This window comes from Mauremys reevesii, linkage group 7, assembly GCF_016161935.1.
Source record: "Mauremys reevesii isolate NIE-2019 linkage group 7, ASM1616193v1, whole genome shotgun sequence".
NCBI lineage: Eukaryota > Metazoa > Chordata > Testudines > Geoemydidae > Mauremys > Mauremys reevesii.
The window spans coordinates 53,271,034-53,286,993 of record NC_052629.1 but is presented as its reverse complement, the minus strand read 5'-3'; positions in this window follow the sequence as shown (position 1 = coordinate 53,286,993).

Sequence of the window (15,960 nt, the reverse complement as noted above, 5' to 3'; positions counted from 1 at the left end):
CCCTCAGATCTGCTCAGCTCCTACAGAAGCACTGCTTCCCCACCAGTTGCTGCCATCAAACCCTCTCATCTGAGGTGGGGAATTATCTATGTGGTGAGGGAACCCATATAATTTGATGCACATGGGGTCTGCAGAATTTATTCCAGCAACCCATACAGGGTCGAAGTGGAGGATAATGCTTCAAAGAGGGACCATCCCCTCAGACCCACACTTGCCAACACTCTTCACCGACAACCCTCCCTATTATGGATAAATTGCTTTTGTGTCTTCCTTCAGATACGTAATCAGTTCAGCCCTTCATTAATAACTTATGAATTTCTTGCAGGAAAAACTGACACATTACTGAATCTTAATGGATAAATTACAGTAAGAGCAGTGGACATTATTTCTAACAGAGAACCTTTACTAATGCTTTTACTATAGAATATTTTTACCATAGAATTCATTTTTAGTTCTTCATCAGAATGAAATATCACTAGCAATTGTATTATAACCGTGGGTAAAGAATTCAAAGATATAAGAATTTCAAGGTAACATATATGTGATGTGTGGGCTAATTATTAAGTAGGCGTTTACAGTGCCATGATTTTGTACAAGTTTGTCTCACCAGTAACTAAGTGATGATTTAGATCACAAGTCTTGCAAAAATCAGTTATTCTGAGGAGTGCTCAAAGGATATTTTTCCACATGCTGTTTTTATATTTAATGTTTATTGTTCTTCGAGAAGAACTTCAAACAGCCCCTTATTTGTTTCTTAGATATCTGTATGGTATGGGGGACCGTCGTTAATGGCTGAGCTTCCCAGAGAGAGTGCCTGGTCCAGGTGCTGTGAATCTTATGTTGTTGTTATGCACAGTCAGTTGGAACCAGACACAGAATAAAGAAGAGTCCTTAAGCACTGTTAGCACAGAGTGACCTATGAGCAGCAAATGGTACGAGCAGTGGGGTGTTTGCCAGGCCCTGCTGACATCTCAAGCAAAGAAAAATATTTGGAATCAGCCATTTCACCCAAAATTTCTCCCCGATAGGTAGTGGAAAATGTTCCCTTTTAACATATTTATTTCATTCTTTTATGTCTGTCTATATACAAGTGAAGGGTTCTGTCTTTTTTGCTACAATAACCAATGTGTTTACTCACTCTGTTGATTCATTTACATGCGTGCTATGATTCCCAAAGCAATAAGCCTACCCAGCTCCTCTTTTAACCCCTGCCTTAAGGTGAGGGAAACTTTTGAAGAGGCATGAATTGTGGGGCAGTTGGGCTCTTTCAGCTTTATTCTGTACTCTGTTGAGATCTTCCCTATCCCTCAAGGATAGAGAGATTATTTTTTCAGCTACAAATGTACAGTCTCTGAATAGAATACAATCCTGGGAGAGATTTGGTGGTTGCAAACACAACTAGTAGAGCATTTGACAAAAGGGCAGTGGAGCAAAGTAGGCATAGATTTGTTTCCACGGTCTGGAAAAAACTATGTACCGGTACTTGTCCTAGATAATTATAGAAGATAATTCAGAAGATACTAGAAGATACTACAGCTAAACAAGTGATCTGCATATCAAATCTCACTAGAAGATACTATAGCTAAACAAGTGATCTGCATATCAAATCTGTTTTTACTAGACATGGTCTAACACACTAGTGTCAGACAATGGGTCACAGTCTAGTGGGCATGAGTTTAAGCAATTTGTAGTGAAGAATGGGTTAGACGTATCACTGCCAGTCCCTATTATCCCCAATCCAACAGGCTGGTGGAAAATTGTATCAACTGAAAAAGTCTGTGGAGTCAGAGTCTGGTTTGTATTTAGCACTGATAAATTATAGAATGGCACCAATGAAGCATGGTTTGTCACCAGCTGACATTTTGTTCAACGGGAAACTGGAAACTAAAACCAAAAATGCCTGCACAAAATGTCTTATGTCAGAATCACTGGGGACTTGCAGCTGTATAAGAAGATACATAAGAAAAACAAAAAAAAAATCAGTATGATTTGGAGTCCAGGGAGCGTCAAGAAAATGACACAGTGCAGCTCTATGATGGGAAACAATGATCATAAACAGCAGTAGAGTCAAATAAGTCATATGAGCTTGTCTCCCCAGAGGGAGGTATACTATGGAAAAACAGGCAACACTTTCTCCAAATCCCAGAAGGGAGGGAGGACTACATTAACACTAAGTGCCTTTTAGAGCATGCCAGCAGGTTCTACAAAGGGCAGTTAGAGTGCAACATGTTAGAGTGTTTTACAAATCATACGCCTTTAGTGCACTTTGCCTGGGTCATGTAGACAAGCCCTCCGAGTCCCTTATCTCCCTCCCCTCTGGGTGTAATCACTGGTCAGCTTACTTTAATGCCCAAACTTCGTCCCTTCAGTCTGATTCTTGTGGCCCTGAGTAAGACATCAATCCTTATTAAATGTGGAATTCTACTCTGAAAAGTGATTCTGTAAACATAGCACCCTTTCCTCTGTCTTTCTTTTTCCATGCACCTAAACAACGTGTTGCCACCAAAGTAGCCTTCTTGAATAACAAACCTGTAGAAATTAGTCATTGACTTTAAGGTAGGGTTTAATTTCATGAAGGCATATTCCTCAAATTTGCCTCTGTTAAGACACATTTAAGTAATGAATGGCGGAAAGGCTGAAAGTAAATATACTTTATAAAAATAATAATTGACAAAAAAGTGTCCCTTAAATAGCTGCTATTGCTATATACTAGTTATAGAAAATTGCTAATTAATTACTATGGAAGACTACATTTCTAGATGAAATAGAAACAAAAAAGACCCTTTGGTAGACCCATGTAATAATCAAATAAAAGTTATGTTATTCAGAGCTTGTTGAATTTGGGGCATATGTTCATTTATTTCAGAGACAGATGCATGGCAAAAGGTAAGAGAGAACCAGAGAAACCTCATGATAAAACATTTCCATGATTTCCAGAATGTCCACCATTTTAAACTTTCATCGAATATTCCTCACCAAGCTCATTGTGCCACCATATATTGCCTATTATTATTTGTATATCATTGTAACTGTAGATTAAATGTTTCAAACCAATAAAGTCTCTACCTCAAAGAGGTGAAATACAGATTAAAAAGACTGACATATGGTTAATAGAGCAAGAATGGCTTCACTCAGGAGAAATGGAGATACAGATGGTTAAGAAGTTTCTGTTGGAAGGTCATAAGAAGGGATTTGATGGAGAAAAAGGAGGGGCCTTGGTGTATAGCGAATGGGAGAATGTTCCCAGAGGGTGCGCACCATGAAAGAAGACGCAAAGTAGATGGGGGGAGAGTAGAAGGATAAGTAAGGAGAGAGGATACTAAGGCCTGGTCCACACTACATAGTTAGGTTGACATAAGGCAGCTGATGTCAACCTAATTATGTCAGTGTACGCACTACAGCCTTGTCCCATCAATGTAAGTGCCTTACTACACCGACATACACTGAGAGGTGTAGCACTTATGTTGGTGTAGTTACAGCGAAGTAGTGTCCGTTTAGACACTACGTTACCTGCTTCAGCTTTTGGCCATCTCCAGTATAGCTGTGAAATTGACAAGAAAGCCGAGCAGCTAGAGTCTCCCCACTCCCAGCTGGGCTGCTGGCTCTCAGCTCCACATTGACCCTCTTTAGTCAGTGGAAGCACTTTTGGTGAGGCTGTGCACCACCGACAGAAGGAGGGTACTGTGGACATCAGCCACCACAGTAATTACTGCAATGACTGTAAGTTGACCTAACATAGGTCAACTTAGGGCTGTAGCGTAGACATGTCCTGAGAAGAGTAAGGAATGAGAGGCATGTCAGTGCTCCCATCCTTCAGTAAGTCTACAATTAGCAGTTTAAAAAACACCGCTGTATCCAAAAGATACAAAAGAGGTCTCTGGATGAACCTTCCTAGGGAAATTGTGGAATCTCCATCTCTGGAGATATTTAAGAGTAGGTTAGATAAATGTCTATCAGGGATGGTCTAGACAGTATTTGGTCCTGCCATAAGGGCAGGGGACTGGACTCAATGACCTCTCGAGGTCCCTTCCAGCCCTAGAATCTATGAATCTATGAATATGAACACACTATGAGCCAATTCAGACCTCAGTTAAACTGCATATAACTTTCAATGCAACCCAACACATTTTTTTCCATCTCATGTAACACAGATCTGTAGCTTGTTGGCAGTGCAGCCAACAATGCAGTGTAGGAGACATCTAGATCTCCATATTAATTATATTTATCGCTTATATAGTGCTTTATCCCATCACATTCAGGGCTGGATTTCCAATTAGGCACAGTAGGCCCATGCCTCCGGGTGCCAGCGTTTTAGGGGCCATAAAAGTTAAAAGTGGGTTAAAAGTTAAAAAGTTAATACATACAGTTCCCCCGCAGGCGGGCGAGCTCCTGGTGCAGGTTGACAGCCATCCGGCATGTGGGGCTGGAGCAGGGTAAGCATCTGAGTCTGCCCACCTGGGGGCGCTGTGAGCCATGGCCGGGCAGGGTGGCTGCTGAAGGTGCTGGGAGCGTCAGCCCCTTCCCAATCTCGGTCGCCCCACTGCCTCTTCCCCATGCCAGGGAAAGTGAGGGAGGGGCATGGCCGGCTTGCAATTCATTTGCGGGGGCAGAGCCAGAGCAGGGCTGCTGCGCTGGGCTGTGGGAGGAATGGAAGACATCCAGGGACTGCTCACCATGGGGAGAGGTACAGTCCCCACCCCTTGCGCCTTGCCTGATGTGGGTGGGCTGCACCTCAGCTCAGGCTGGGAGCACCGTGCATGGAGGAGGGTCTCATGCCTTCCCAGGGAGGCTGTGTTTATATTTCTTTTCATTTCATTTTTTACAGAAAACACAAAGGTCAGCTGTAGGTGGGGGGGGGGCACTGAAGATGCTGTTCCTAGGGGTGCATAAGGTGTAAATCCGTCCCTGATCCCATTGCTACAAATACTAAAACATCACTTAATTTATCATTAATGTTAACTAATTAATTCCCTCCACATTGTAAGCTACACTTTAACTTTTTTGTTTGTTTGTTTATTTAAACTCAATGTTACATTTTTAGGGAGGATAAAATGGTAACATTGTACAGCAATACACTGTCTTCCATTGGGCCTGCTCCTGCTCCAACTGAAGTCAATGAGAGCTATGCCATTGACATCAGTGGAAGCAATAGAGGGCCCTAAATTACAGGAATGGAGCACTTGGGTACAAATTAGGCGGGACATTGGAAAAGATGCCAGCAGGAGGTATAAAGTTGCATTCAGTAAAGGTATGAGGATTTGTTTTGCATATCCTGAATATAGCAGGATCTCTTGTTCAGATTTTGAGTGTATGTATTTTGGGCCAAATTCTGCTTTCAGTTACAACCTCAACAAACTCCTGAGCAACTTCAGTAAAATCAGAGTGTGTAATTTAGAGTAGAATTTTCCTCATTGTTTTTGTTTCCCATAAAATTTAATCTAATTATTTGTCTTTATAATATCTAATTTTCCTTATAGAATTTCTGAACCCAGGTGTGGATGGATATCAATAGACTTCGCTCACTTGGAATCAAAAGACAATTTTAAAAGCTAACACGACAGATCAAAAAGTCAAACCTTTTACTACTGAGTTAATTTTCTTTAACTGGACTCTTGGAATAGATTTATTTTTGCTTTCCCCTTTCCCGTACTTGAGAAAGGTAGTCTAATACAAATAAAATAGCATATATTTATAATAAATAAAAGCTGTAAAATGCCTTATCACTATTCTGTCTGAGAGCGGACAACTCAAGCCAGACACTAAAGCAATTTCATTAGGTAAATGAATCTTCAAGAAGCTTCTGGCAAGACACATCTTGTGAAATGGAAAAATCCTCCCCACTGATGCATGTTGAGAGCACATTAATGCATTATGTCACTCTAAATTGGATTTTGCACTTAATGCTGATGAAGAAATCTCCTCCAGACCTATAGGACTTAAGTAATTAAGTAGACCTCTAGATGTGTATTGATGGAAAAAAAAGAAAAGAAACTCTGATGCTCTTTGGCATGGAATATTAAAGCCTATCCATTATGTTTCTTTTAGTTATAGTTAGCAGTGAGTAACATAAATCATTACACCATAGGAAACCAAGAGTAAGAGACATATATAGTTCATGAGACCATAATTTGATCTATATTCTTTAAAAATCAATAATCAACTCTACAGGGCCAAGCCCTGACCTCTGTGAAAAGCCCAAGACAACAGGTTCTACAAAGTAAGGCTCTGTGAGGTCCAGGTGGGAACAGACTACTCCACTCAGGCCTCAGATCACCTGCAGGGCCATTCCTTGGCCTCTACAACAGCCTCAGAACTAAAGTAAAAACAATGAGGAGTCCTTGTGGCACCTTAGAGACTAACAAATGTATTTGGGCATAAGATTTCTTGGGCTAAAACATGCATCTGATGAAGCGGGTTTTAGCCCATGAAAGCTTATGCCAAAATAAATGTGTTAGTCTCTAAGGTGCCACAAGGACGCCTCATTGTTTTTGCTGATACAGACTAACATGGCTACCACGCTGAGAACTAAAGTAGTGTACATAACTACTGCACTTCAGTGGGAATGGGGATGGCTATTAGATCTGCATATTCATGGATCTACTAGCCATGCCCCTGCCCCTCCTCTTCCACAGACTTCCCCCATTCCCGCAAGCAGTGACAAGAAAACAGCCATTATAGATCACAACTTCATGCAGCTAGAGCAGAATCCCCTGTGTAACCTCTTTGTGGCATGGATTCCCCCATATACAGAAACATCTGAAGATTTGGATCCTTACTGTCCTTTCTAGCCTTTTACAGAATATTAATTCTAGATGGAGCTAATGTACATGTTGTCAAGAAGATGGGCTGTCTGGAAGTGGTAATATCACTTCTCCCACACCTTAGAAAAGGGCATGAGATCTGTATGACTCCATCTCCGGAGATTTTAGCCATTTAGCCGTAACTATTTACTGAGGGAAAAAATGGTGATAATGATACATTCTGTGGTATTTCTGTAGTGGAAAAAACACCATGTCTGATTAATAGGTTGATTTTTGCCTTCAGAGGTAACTTGTCAAATATAATCCCTGCATGTGTCTTACTCTGCAAAATTTCATGCATTCCCCATTCATGAGGTCAACAAACCATTCATTCACCATATACCCAGTCAGCTGTATACACTATACAAATTATTCATTTTATGCAATGAAAATGTTAAGTTAAAACTATAGCAGAGGAGAAATATTAGGCACGCCCCTTGTTAATTTAAATAACTAATCCACAAGTATGGAAAAAGATTATCTGTTTTCCTTGCGAACAAGCAAAGTCTTCAGACATTTTTAACCATGTAAATTAATGATCATGGTCTTATACATACATAGCACTTTTCATCCTGAAGAATCTCAAAGCAAAAGTTAAACAGATACACAAATTGCACACAAGATCCACTTTCATTCACCAATGAAATGCAGCCACTTGTCGGGTGAATTGCAGCATCTAACAGCAGATGGCAACAGTGCACAGAGGTTTAAGCTAGAAAAATTAGAGTATTGTACCTTATCAAATTGAATGTACAAAGAAAATGTCGATAGGCAGAATTGAATTACACATCTCAGAATTCTGCCAGGATACTGGGGTTCCTGATTACTTTTATTCAGCATGTGAAGAGTCACATACATATCTACCTAAGTGTCACTCATAAAGGATATACTCAGACATGACATAATCCAGATGTCCCCACACTATATATTTCAACCAACAATGTTTGAGCCTGGGGGTAGGGACAGAGGAGGAAGAGAAAGCATCTAAACTAAATATTGATGACTGGATGCATTCTGTACTTATGACACTTGCATTTGAAAGGTTATATCATTCAACAATAATAGACTAGATACTTTCAGGAGTACATGGAGTCCAGTTAATGACCTGTAACATATTTACTATTTAATATCTATATTGCAATAGGATAAATTGAACAAGTGTTAACTATCTCCATTTAGCTTCAACCTAACTATCATTAACTGGATGATTTCTTATAGCAATTGCAGCAGAAGTGTGTCTTAAGGAAGGATTTGAGAGAGGAAAGGATAGCAAACTAGAATGGATGAGAATAATTTTGTACTGGAATTTATGGATTTCTAGTTTAATCCTTGCAGTGTATAGAAATAAAGTAGTATTCCTTTAAAAGCCTTCAGATGGTACTTACTCTGTTCTGTTTTAGAAGCCACCAGAAACGATTTAGGGCAGCAATATATATCTAGCTAGATCTTGCCTGTTTCTGTATAGTTAGTAAACATGATTATATGGGGCTGAATTGTGCCCCTGGTATCTGTCATATTGTTGTTGCATAAAGAACAAAAGGCAAAATGATCTATGTATTTGATACACATTTAGGATATATCACCATTTTTATATTTAATTTCCCCCTAAAAAAAAAATCCACTCGGGTTTTTATATTAAAAAAAAAATGTTAAAACTGGACCTAGCATCCTAGGCTGCATGGCAGAGATGGTCATGTGACAATATTATAGACTTGCAACAGTTTTTTCTGATTTGAACCCTAATAGTATTACTCTAAGCTCAGCAGGGTCACCTCAGCTTAGAAAACAGTGCTTGTTCTGCATCATCATTTTCGTAGTCAGGCACACTGGAAAAATTAAACCCTCTGCATGGTTCACTTTGCTTCCAAGTGCAGGTGGAACATACTGAGTTCTGTAGAAGAGACCCCTCCTCCACATCCCAGTCTGATAATCATCAGCTTTCATATTCTGACTAACCTCACTACACTCTTTTCAAGGTTTTATAGGCCATATGCATAGCCTTGTGGCAGTTTTCATTAACCTCTTGGAAATTACAAGTCAAGTCTTATACATCGGGAACTCAGGAAAATTGGAAAAAAGAGAGAGGGTAATAAAAGGTAGGAGGAGAATGAGGAGTGTTTTTTGTTCATGTGGTATTTTTTAAATGTTAGCTTTTCAGTGTAATGCACTTTTCTGTATTTATTGCATTCGGTGACACAATGTATGGATATATTAATGACGTGTACAGCATAGGTAATATATTCTCTGTGTAAATATATTACTGCAATTGCCCTTGGACTAAATGCCATAGTGTTTGTATATTATTAGCACTCTTGTTTTCAAGTATAATTTCTGCCTTTCTGGAAGGTTATTGCGGTTTTGAGAGATGGTTGGAAGTTTTGGGGGGTTACACTTTTTTCATTTTGAAGAATTTACTCAAATGGCTCAGGGACAGATTCTGATACTCTGGCTTACATTGGGTGCTACCTCACTCTGTGAATAGTCCTAATGAAACCAATGGGACTATTCACAGAGTAAGGTACTACTCAGAATAAAAAAGGCTATCAGATCTGGTTGTAAGTGATTTTCCTACTGATCTGCCCCTCATTTGCTCCTTCTCTAGAGTTATATAATTGGCCTATATGCAAGTGTCCTTTCCTCAGAGAAATAAAAGATGTAAAGGCAATAGTAATCTGAGAGAAGGAGAAAAAAGGGGTAAACAGTGCGGGGCAAAATTTGCAGATGATACAAAACTAACGGTACTCAAGATAGCTAAGTTCCAGGCAGATTGTGAAGAGCTACAAAAGGATCTCTCAGAACTGGGTGACCGGGCAATAAAATGGCAGGTGAAATTCAATGTTGATAAATGCAAAGTAATGCACATTGGAAGACATAATTCCAACTATATATATAAAATGATGGAGTCTAAATTAGCTGTTTCCACTCAAGAAAGAGATCTTGGAGTCATTGTGGATAGTTCTCTGAAAACATCCACTCAATGTGCAGCGGCAGTCAAAAAAGTGAACAGAATGTTGGGAATCGTTAAGAAAGGCCTAGATAATAAGACAGAAAATATCCTATTGCCTCTATATAAATACATGGTACACCCACATCTTGAATACTGTGTGCAGATGTGGTTGCCCCATCTCAAAAAAGATATATTGGAATTGGAAAGGGTTCAGAAAAGGGCAACAAAAATTATTAGGGGTATGGAACAGCTTCCATATGAGGAGAGATTAATAAGACTGGGACTTTTCAGCTTGGAAAAGAGACGACTAAAAGGGGATATGATAGAGGTCTATAAAATCATGACTGGTCTGGAGAGAGTAAATAAGGAAGTGTTATTTACTCCTTCTCGTAACACAAGAACTAAAGGTCACCAAATGAAATTAATAGGCTGCAGGTTTAAAACAAACAAAAGGAAGTATTTTTTCACACAGCGCACAATCTGTGGAACTCTTTGCTAGAGGATGTTGTGAAGGCCAAAACTATAATAGGGTTCAAAAAAGAACTAGATAAATCCATGGAGGACAGGTTCATCAATGGCTATTAGCCAGGATGGGCAGGGATGATGTCCCTAGCCTCTGTTTGCCAGAAGCTGGGACTGGGCGACAGGGGATCCCTTGATGATTACCTGTTCTGTTCATTCCCTCTGGGCCACCTGGCATTGGCCACAGTCAGTAGATGGGATACTGGGCTAGATGGACCATTGGTCTGACCTAGTATGGCCGCTCTTATGTGCTTATGAAAGCATGTGATAATTAGGAACTGCACCCCAATGCTGACTTGCAACATTCCTGCAATTCTAGTCTTAGTTTAGAATATGCTATAAAGTTATACCGAGTCACACTCATCACTAGAGTAACTACATTCGCTTCAAAAGAATTACACCAGGGTTGAATTTGTCCCACCATTTCCTATACACCAGAGAAGAAAGCTGATGTTTAAAACACAATGTTAGGAGTTCATTTTATATAAAGATCCATCTGAGTGAAATTTACCCTAGGATGAATTTCATAATCTAGGGAAAGGATCCTTGTTAAAAATGTTAGGTAGGAATTAAATGGTGCAGAGGGCCTTGTGCAGGTTCTGTACACTGAAGTGAATTTCTTCCTCTATGAATATATGAAATTAAGAATTTTTAACAGTATATTGTGGAAAGTTAGTAGAGCATAAAGTTTCCCTTTTTGTCTTCTTTCTGATTTTGAGTCATTTCTTCCCTCAGTGCCTGCATTTAACGTCTCCACCTTTAACTCTAGGGATTTCTACATTCTCATTGCATAAATGCATCCATTAGAGTATTAAAAAGATATATTTATGTTTGCTTTTATCTCTTATATAATATGTTTTGAGGCTTACCCCATTTAGCCAGGGGAATATAAATGAAAAGAACATTTTGATTCTTTGGCATTCTCTTTTGCTCCAATTTGGCAAATTACCGTTATGTTACCTCTGAAATATCTGGTCCACATTTTTTTCTTTATCCAGAAAGCAATTTCCTAGCCAAGACTTCCATTTTATGGTGAGATTCCATCTGGCAAAGCCTGTTCCAAAGTTGATTACATTTGGCTGAATGGGGAAAAAAATCTTTCCTCAATATTGAAAGTAGCTGGAAATAGCATAGCAGGTATTGAAAATCCCATTTTTCAGCAATAAGTATTGAAAAACTCCAATCCTCTTTTATTACTTGGCTATCCATACAACAGACAATACATCATCAGTGTTTCGCACATTGGAGAAGACGACAAAAGCACTATGGATCTTTCAAAAACTTTGCTTTCATCATCAATTAAATTTTATGAGACAACATAGCCTGGTCTTTACAAGTGTCACTACTCCCTACTGTAATAGAGAACTCAGCTTGAGCATTTTGCTTAGGCTATGGCTACACTATCTGCGCTGCTGTAAGCTCTCTAACTACTTATGCAGCGGTCCTTATCCTGGATCACAGAGCCACGCAGCAGGGGATCTGTAACCGTCCTCCCCCGCCACAAAGTCACATAGCCCCCACACAAAGAGTCCCAAAAAGGAGGGATGGCAGGCTCCGTTGAAACAACCAGTCCGCCACTGCGGACCGCTCTAGGAGCAGGAGCCTGTCATTCCTTGAGTTTAGAAGCCGTCTTTACATCACTACACACCCTACCCACCACAGTCTGCGTCCCAGTTTCAACCCGCGAAATCAGTAATAAAGAAAACGGTGTTAATTAACAAAGTTCCATGTATTTTATTTTTAAACGTGTGTTGGAAGGCGGGAAACATACTGCAGAGGATAGTCAACATTAACTGGGTAAAAAAACGGGGGCAGGTTCAGCTTCTCTGTAAACAAACTTAATAGTCACAGGTTACCCTGCTCACTGAGGAACCTAGCTTTCAAAGCCTCCCGGATGCACAGCACTTCCCGCTGGGCTCTTCTAATCGCACGGCTGTCTGGCTGGGCGTAATCAGCAGCCAGGCTATTTGCCTCAACCTCCCATCCCGCCATAAAGGTCTCCCCCTTGCTCTCACAGAGATTGTGGAGCACACAGCAAGCTACAATAACAATGGGGATATTGGTTTCGCTGAGATCTGAGTGAGTCAGTAAGCTTCTCCATCTCCCCTGGAGACGTCCAAAAGCACACTCCACCACCATTCTGCACTTGCTCAGCCGGTAGTTGAAGAGTTCTTTGTCACTGTCCATGGCGCCTGTATAGGGCTTCATGAGCCAGGGCATTAGCAGGTAGGCTGGGTCCCCGAGGATCACTATAGGCATCTCCACATCCCCAACAGTTATTTTGTGGTCCGGGAAGAAAATACCTTCCTGCAGGCGTCTAAACAGACCAGAGTTCCTGAAAACACGCGTGTCATGAACCTTGCCCGGCCATCCGACGTTGATGTTGGTAAAACGTCCCCTATGGTCCACCAGTGCTTGCAGCACCATTGAAAAGTAGCCCTTTCAGTTAATATACTGGCTGGCCTGGTGGTCCGGTCCCAGGATAGGGATGTGAGTTCCATCTATAGCCCCACTGCAGTTTGGGAATCCCATCGCGGCAAAGCCATCTATGATGACCTGAACATTTCCCAGGGTCACTACCTTTGAGAGCAGTAGCTCAACGATTGCGTTGGCTACTTGCATCACAGCAACCCCCACGGTAGATTTGCCCACGCCAAAGTGGTTCGCTACTGACCGGTAGCTGTCTGGCGTTGCAAGTTTCCAGAGGGCTATGGCCACTCGCTTCTGCACAGTCAGGGCTGCTCGTATCCAGGTGTCCTTGCGCTTCAGGGCAGGGGACAGCAACTCACACAGTTCAAGGAAAGTTCCCTTACGCATCCTAAAGTTTCGAAGCCACTGTGATTCATCCCAGACCTGCAGCACTATGCGGTCCCACCAGTCCGTGCTTGTTTCCCGGGCCCAGAATCGCCGTTCCACAGCATGAACATGACCCATTGCCACCATGATGTCCACGGCGCGGGGTCCCGTGCTTTGTGAGAGGTCTGTGCCACTCTCAGACTTCATGTCCTCACCGTGCTGCCGTAGCCTCCTCGCCCGATTTCTCAGCATCTGACTGTGAAAAAGGGGGACGATAAGGTGCGAGGAGTTGACAACGGCCATAACTGCAGCGATGATCGCAGCGGGCTCCATGCTCACAGTGCTGTGGCGTCCGCGCTGTCACTCACCAGAAAAGTGCGCGAACTGATTGCCCACCGGCGCTTTCAGGGAGGGAGGGCGGGAGTGACGGTTGAATGACGACAGTTACCCAAAACCACCCTCGACACATTTTTTCCCCCAGCAGGCATTGGGGGCTCGACCCAGAATTCCAATGGGCAGCGGGGACTGCGGGAACTGTGGGACAGCTGCCCACAATGCACCGCTTCCAATGTCGATGCTTGCCCCATTAGTGTGGACTCACAAAGTCAAATTACTGTCCTTAGTGTGGATACACACGTTCGACTTTGTAATATCGGTTCCACAAATTCGATTTAAGTAGAATCGAACTACTCTGGTAGTGTAGACATACCCTAAGACAACAAAAGAAAGCTCTCCTGTTGGCTTAATTACTCCAGCCCCAGTGAGCGGCAGTAGCTATTTTGGCTAGAAATCAGGCAATCTTAAAAAAGCTGTAACATTAGATACTTGAAATGGAAACACAAAGATATTTTACAGTTTATAAAATAAATTCTATCAAATCCTCCCAACAAACTAACAAATGCAACTAAGGTCCCATAATATGGGCCTGATACTCCAGCAGAATATATGTAACTTCCACTGACTTCAGTGGGAGTTACTCATAATTTGCAGGAGGAGAAAAGAGCTAACAGACAGAAAGTAGGTTGGAGAAACTGAAGTGCCTCACTTTAGAGACGAGGGATACCAAAAGCATCTAAATTACCAATGATTCTGTTCTCCTGACACTAAATTACAAGCATATCTTTCACTGAAGGGGAGCAATACAGATCCTATGATGGGAGAATTGGGACTCAAGAGATGTGGCCAAGAAAAGTGCCTACTATCAACATAAAATGTGGGGGATCACTAGAGAGAAAGTAAGCATGGAATGCATGGGCCAGTAGGACAGATATTTTGTAAAAAATCATTATGGCAGGAGTCACCAAATGACACTGTTCAAATATAGTCTTAAAAGTTATTTTTCTTAACCTGTAATCAATACACAGTCTTTGAAGAAATGCTGTATGTTTGTTTTGTTATGCAATGTCTTCAGGTGAGCTGTAGAAAACAGCAGTCTCTGCCTTAATCTCTCTAAGACACTCTTGGGGCAGAGTTGCTCCCTGGGAACTGGTCATTGGTGTTGTGACTCAAATTCCTGAAAAGGGGCTTGCTTGTGTGCTGTTTGTGACCACCTCTGTCCAAGGACTGGTCTATAGTGTAAAGAATGTAAGACTCCACATTACTGATTTCTTCTCCAATAGGAAGCTGTACTGTAATGCCCTGAATTCTACTATTGTTCTGTGCAGAGGTGACAATATATTTAATTATTGTATGAGACATACATAAATCTGATGCAAGAAAGCTATCATTTATATATATATATAATGTGTTCATCATATAGAGTTATTTAAACAAACAAAATATACATTTGATAATGATTACATCAGAGTTACTCAGCAATGACTAATAATAGATGTGACTGAAATATTATATCTATGCATTACATAATTAATATTTTTCAGATTATATGGACATACTATTCACATCCCTTATGGAAATACCCTATTGAATTTAACAGGACTGAAATCTGTATGGCTCTATAGGAACCACTCAAAAACCTATGAAATGCAACACAGAATTATATCGCTTCTAAATTCCATAGCCAGTTTCTTCATTTTTTCCCGAAGCAGCCTACTGAATACAGAGAGTGAACTATCTGCACCATTATGCCCACTCTATAAACCAATTTGGAGTGTGGGGACTAGGTCATGGACGACCTGGATGTGAATGGATTACTGTACATGCCTGGCAATGCTAAGGCACTTCTACTTGCTTGTGCACCTGATCACAGTTATTTTGGCCCAAGTAAATGCACTAGCTTTTGGGAGGAAGCAGGTGCATCCCTTTTTGGGGTGCTTTACTAACATCTTGCTCCTACCTAATCATTTTCCTCTATAACTCTGAATCTGGACACATCCCTATATTTTCCACCTAATTTTATTGGGCTTGACTTCTTCCCAGTAAAATTAAGCATCTTTTGGCCCCACTGTATCATCCCATTGTTCTAAACTTCCTGCATGTAGATGGGTATCAATCCCTTTTTCTTCTGATTTACCCAGGGCTGGATTAAGGCAAACTGGGGCAGTAGGCACACCCCTATATAGGGCTCCTCCTTGGCCCTGTTACTGCACTATGGCCATGCTCCCATGTCATGACCCCCTCTCTCTCTCTCTCTCTCTCACACACACACACACATACACACACACATCTGCACCATGGCTCTACCCCTCCTTGGTGTGCCAGTGGTAGGGACTATCCAGAAAAGGGAAGTCCACTGGGAGATCCACCACCATTCCTCTTTAAACAGACTGTGCTTCCCCTTCCTGGACCACATTCCCTGTGTTCAGTGCGGGGAAGGGGAGGGACCTTCCAACACATCATCAAAGCCATGGTAGGGTGGCTGTAGCGAGGACCTCTTCAAGTCCTCTGCAAAAGTAGTGTTGGTGCTTGTGACGGAAGCACAGAGCAGTTGGTTTC